Raw genomic sequence first — 6,000 nt, 5'->3', positions numbered from 1 at the left:
TCCTACTTACATTTAAGCCAGTCCTTTTCTTCTTTGCTTTTCAGGCTTTGCCTTTTTCTAGGCAGTGTACCTAGGCAGGTCACACTTTATCTTGTGAGCTTAGCATGTTGCTATGGTCATTTCTTAATTGCCCCCAGATAATCAGTAGATCAGGAACTGGTTGGATAATCTGATTCTCTTAATCTTCTATCAATATTTAGATACTCCAAACTAGTTATTCAACAGATAAAACCAGCTGTATGTAAAACTATAACAAAGATAACATGTATTGTTGGCACATGCTCAGTTTCTTCTTTTTTATCCAACACTTCCTTTTCAATGGCCTCTCCAGTATCTTCATATTCCCCTAAGTGCCCTGAGCTTCCTACTATATTACCCTTATCACTCTCTCTGTATATGCTCTCTCTCAGCAACTCCCCATTTTCCAGACCTTACTTCCACTTTTTCCTATCCATTCCCATTTTTATTCTAAGGTCTCTGATCTTTACTACCCAGTCTAATGAAATAATTAATTCAGATAAACAAATATTCATTAAACATCGTCAAACACTTTGCTAGGCAATAGGGGTGAGAAGACAAAAAAAGGATACAATCCTTGGATTCAATGAGCTTATCTATAAAGTGTGCATGTATAAAGTCTTCTGTATCAAGAGAGAGAAAGGTGGTAGAGAGCTAAGGAGGGATAGAGAGGAGAGGGAGAGGAAAACAGAGAAAGAAAGGGGAGAGAGGGAGAGAGAGAGAGAGAGAGAGAGAGAGAGAGAGAGAGAGAGAAGAGGGAAGGGAAGAGGGGGAGGAAGGAGGGAATGAGGAAAGGAGGGAAGGTATGGCAGAAGGAGGAAGAGAGAGAAAAAAGAGGGAGAGATAGAGACAGAGGTACACACAGGGAAGAGAGAGACAGACAGACATACAGAGACAGAGACATACACACAGAGAACAAAGGAAGAGAGAGCGAGAGAGAGAGAGAGAGAGAGAGAGATGAAATGAGATTATGAGATCACTTTAAGCTTCAAGTTCTTTCAGGCCTGCAGTCAGGTAGGAAGCTTAAAGAAAACTGACAATATCATCTCATCTCAACTCATCTCTCTCTCTCCCTCTTTCCCTCCCTGCTTCCTCCCCTCTCTCTCCCTTCCTCTCTTCCTCTCTCTCTTCCTTTCTCTCTCTGTCTCTGCCTGTTTCTGTTTCTGTCTCTCTCTCTCTTTGTGTCTCTGTCTCTCTGCCTCTTTCTCTCCCTCTATCTGTCTTCCTCTATCTATCTGAATATAATAGGTCAATCTTTTCAGAGAACGTGTTTTTTTTTTTTTTTTTTTTTTTAGCATCTTACCCAATAGGAAAGACCACAATACAGGTTATTTCAGTAAGATAAGAGGCCAGTATAGAGATTTGTTGGTTAGAGAGTCTGTTGCCATCCCTCAGATGTTATCAGGGAGTGTTCCCCATACTACTTTATATAGCTATTAGAATGTAGCAGACTACATGCTTTAACAATGGAAAGTCTCTGATAAAAATGGCTTTGAAACTACTACTATGAAAAGCAATTATGGAATACCTAACTCCCCACTGAAGTGGGTCTAATCACCAGGAATCACTTCATAGCTCTTACTCTGGCATTCTACTTCCCAATTTGTTTCCTTTGGCTTTATAGTTCTCCTTCCTTCTCAATACTGCAATTTATTAAAAAATTTGTCACTTTTTGCTCCCAAATGTTTGGACAATAGTAGAAACTACCAATTGTGTGATTAAACAGGTAAGTGGCGCAGTGCACTGGGCCTAGTGTCAGAAGACCTGAGTTTAAATCTATCCTCAGACATTTCCTAATTTTGTGATCTTGGGCAAATTATTTAACCTCTATCTGTCTTATTTTTCTCAACTATAAAATGGGGATTAGTAATAGTCTCTACCTTCCAGGGTTATTGTGAGAATCAAATGAGATAATATTTGTAAAGGGCCTAGCCTGGCAGATAGTAGACACTTAATAAATGTTTCCTTCCTTTCTAACCTTCTCAGATCTTTTTACCCTATCGCCTATCAAAGATGACCCTCAGGAAATAATCTTATAGGTTTATTCAGGCCAAAATGTCCAATAGATATCTTTCAGAGATATTTGCATTTTAATAGAGGGCAAGGATTCATAAGTTAAAAGAATGAAGTTCTAATTGTAGAGTTTCAAATATCATTGACCTTCTTAAGTAGATCTTTTTTGGGGAGTATAGTGGGAATAGGGTAGAAGGTCTTCTCAATCAAATAATTATTAACAAGATTATATTAAGTATTTACTATATTCTGCATATACAAAGATACAATTAAAATAATTTCTACCCTTAGGGAAATACATATATATATATATATATATATATATATGTATGTACATACACACACACATATATATACATATATATGTATATACAGACTGATATATAAGTAGACAAACATCTATCAATGTATGCGCATATCTAAATAGATGAATATCTATCTAGATTTCTATAGTTAAATACAAGGTATTTTGGCCAGAGGGGCCACTAGAAGCTGGCTGAATTGGAACAGGCCTCATGCAGTAGATGACATTTGAACTGAGCTTTGCAAAAAAGTATTCTGAGAGAGAAAGAGTGAGACAAACACACACACACACAGAGGAGAGAGAGAGAGAGAGACAGACAGAGAGAGACAGAGACAGAGAAAGACAGAGAGAGACAGAGAGACAGAGACAGAGACAGAGACAGAGAGAGAGAGAGACAGAGAAACAGAGAGAGAGAGGCAGACAGACAGACAGAGACAGAGACAGAGATAGAGAGACAGAGAGACAGAGAGAGAGGCAGACAGACAGACAGACACACACACACACACACACACACACACACACACACAGAGCTAGCTGAAGAGATAGAACATTCCAGGTAAAAGGGATAATCTGTGGGAAATAAGAGGGACTAGAAATTGAGTTACATGTGAGGAACATAAGCAGGCTTGTTTGTTTGGGTCATACAGTATATGAAAGGGTGTCATGTAATAAATTTAAATTTTATGCTATTTACCTATGTATTCATTCTTCCTATGACTGATATATGTCATAGGATTTAGACCTCACACAGAAAGTAAGGAGTTTTATGTCCAAAATTTCATATTCAATTATTATATTTGCATGTTTTTTATAATTTAATCCCACAAACATGCTGAAGATGAACCTGAATTCTTCATAATGTGAAAATTAAGAATTCATGTTTCTTTTACAGCATAAGGCATTTCTTTAAGATTTTTAGGCTGAGGCAATTCCCAACTTACAAATACATTTTGGTTGAAAAAAAATTAAGTGTAAGCCAATTGTTTTAAACCTGGAACATATTTCCCCCTCATATCCAATTTTAAAAATGGTAGTCAGTTACCCTTGCTAGCCTACAAAAAACACATGTAGGCCATAATGTGTACCCTTTTGTATTATAGTATCTATCTTAATGAACCTAACTATCATTAGTGACATTTTTCTTTGGAGAAATACACTGAGTTTCAATTTGAGATATTAAGAATGCATGTCACTCCTTAGACACCTTCTCCCCTTACCTGACAGCCAATCTTGGGGAGCAGGGCCTCTCTCTTGGTCTGTTTATCTCTGGGTATCTCCTCAGCTTGACTTCATATTCCCCCTCAATCCCTTCCCCCCCATCCCCCAATTCTCTTTCCAGTTGCCTGGGATGGGAATGGGAGCTTAGATTCTACCAGTTTTGAAATTTTAATGGTAGCTCTATGGCCTGATACAGAGACTTCAGTACTCTGAATATCTGGAACAGAATGGAGATTCTTCAATAAGGAGAGAGAAGGAAAAATAGAGAAGCTGTGAGGAAGAAGAACAGTTTCCAAAGTTAGAAGCTGGAAGAAGGAGGAATAGAGCCTCTGGCTTATGTAAACTCATGGGAGCTCTTCTAAGTCCTGGGCTGGCTCCATAGACACAATGTACTTCTTTCTTTTTTTCATTGGGCCCCAGGAAATAGCTTGCCTGTTCCCCCCCCCCACTTTTACCATGGATTAATTCTGACTAAGATTTTTTTCTTTTCCTGACCATGTAGAATAGAATACAATCTCATATGTCTTATCTGATAGGCTACTCTGAAGTAATCACACAGCTCCTGGCAAATTTTCTATATATATTTCAGGGAAATGTATTGCTGTAAGCAATAAACCGTAAGCAAGTAAGAAATTAATCTCACAGTAAAGTGAGATGAACACCACATTGGGAGTCAGAAAATTTAGGTTCAAATCTCATTCTTTTACTTACTAGTTGTGTGTCCTTAAGCAAAGCACAGTGTCTGGATATCGTTTTCTTTATCTGGAGATGTTGGAACATCTCCAACTCCAAGATAATATCTTTGTATGCCTGCCTATTTCTCTTTCATTTAGATGCCCAAGTACTGTTATAGCTACTAATAGGATTTTGTGATACATAAATAATTGAATTAAAACCAATAAATAAATGAACCAATAAGTGTTTATTAAGTTTTTTCTATTTGCTAGACACTGTGCTAAAAAAGAAAGGTTAAAAAAAATCCCTATCCTTAAGGAGCTTATATTCTATAATAGGGAAATTAGGATGCAGAGGTGAGGAAAGAGAATATTTCAGGCATGAAAAATAGCCAGAACAAAGAACAGAGTTAGGAGATGGAATAGAAGAAGACTGAAAAGGGAAAGAGGAGTCAAGCTATGAAAAGAGCTTTAAGTGGCAAATATAAGACTTCATATTGACTTGGAGGTAATAAAGATACACTAAGAATTAATGGAGTTGTGATGGGGAAGAAGAGAGAGCTGACATGGTCAAGCTTGCTTTGGGAAAATCATTTTGGTAGTTGAGTGGAGGATTTGAATCAGGGATTAAATGAGAATTACAGAGACTAATTTGAAAGCTATCAAAATAGTTTAAATGAGAGTTGACAAGGGATGAAATAAAGTGATGGCTGTTTAAGTGGAGAGATGTGTACATGTAGGAAAGATGTCATGTGGGTAGAAAAATCTGTCAAAAGACTATGTGGGATTAGTGAGAAAGACTGAGGCATTAAATATGACACTGAAGTTTGAACCGGTATTACTATGAGAATGTTCCTAGTAATAGGGAAGTTCAGAAGAAGTTCAGAAGCCCTCCGAAGAAGGGAGGGCTTTAGGGGAAAAGATAATGAATTCTCCTTTAGACATGTTGAATTTGAGATGCTTTGAATTTGAGAAGGCCAATTTGAGATGTTCTAAAAGAGTTGATGGTGTCAAACTAGCTCAGGAGAAAATTTAGGATAGGGCATATATGAGAGAGTGGTAGAGAATGATCTTTCTGAGTGACAGTGTGTTAAATATTGTTAAGTAAAAGGTGAAGTCTGAGAAAAGGACATTGTATTTGGCAATTAAGAGATCATTAGTGGGCAACTAGGTGGTGTAGTGGATAGAGCACTGAAGTCAGGAGAATCTGAGTTCAAATCTGACCTCAGACACTTAACACTTCCTAGCTGTGTGACCTTGGGCAAGTCACTTAGCCCCAATTGCCTCAGCGGAAAAAAAAGCTCATTAGTAGTAACTTTAGAAGCCAATTTTAATTGAATAACGAGGTTAGAATCCAGAGTACAGAATGCTTAGGAAATACTGAGTAAGAAGAATGTGGAAGAACCTAATATAGACTGCTATCTTAATGATGTTAGCCAGGAAGAAGAGGAAAGATATGGGATGATAGTGGGAATGATAGAATCTGGTGAGAGTTTTATCTTTTTAAAGAGAGTTTTATCCTTTTTAGAGGAGACATTAAGTTTGTAGGGAGCAAGAATGAAGCCAGAAAATAGGAAGAGATTTAAGGTAAAAGAACAGAAATGATAGTGTAGACAATCTGCTGGGGAACACAGGAGATGGAATCAAGCATGCATATTGAGGATTTGATTTTGTTAAGAAGAAAAGCCACCTTCATTCAAGCATGGAGTGAAGGAAGAGAATAAAAAGGAAGAAAATAAGAAAAAAAAGGAGGGAGGGAGCAAGAAAGCAAGG

This window comes from Sarcophilus harrisii, chromosome 4 (assembly GCF_902635505.1).
Source record: "Sarcophilus harrisii chromosome 4, mSarHar1.11, whole genome shotgun sequence".
NCBI classification, from domain to species: Eukaryota; Metazoa; Chordata; class Mammalia; order Dasyuromorphia; family Dasyuridae; genus Sarcophilus; species Sarcophilus harrisii.
The sequence above is the reverse complement of the archived record's forward strand: the minus strand, read 5'-3'. Positions refer to the sequence as shown.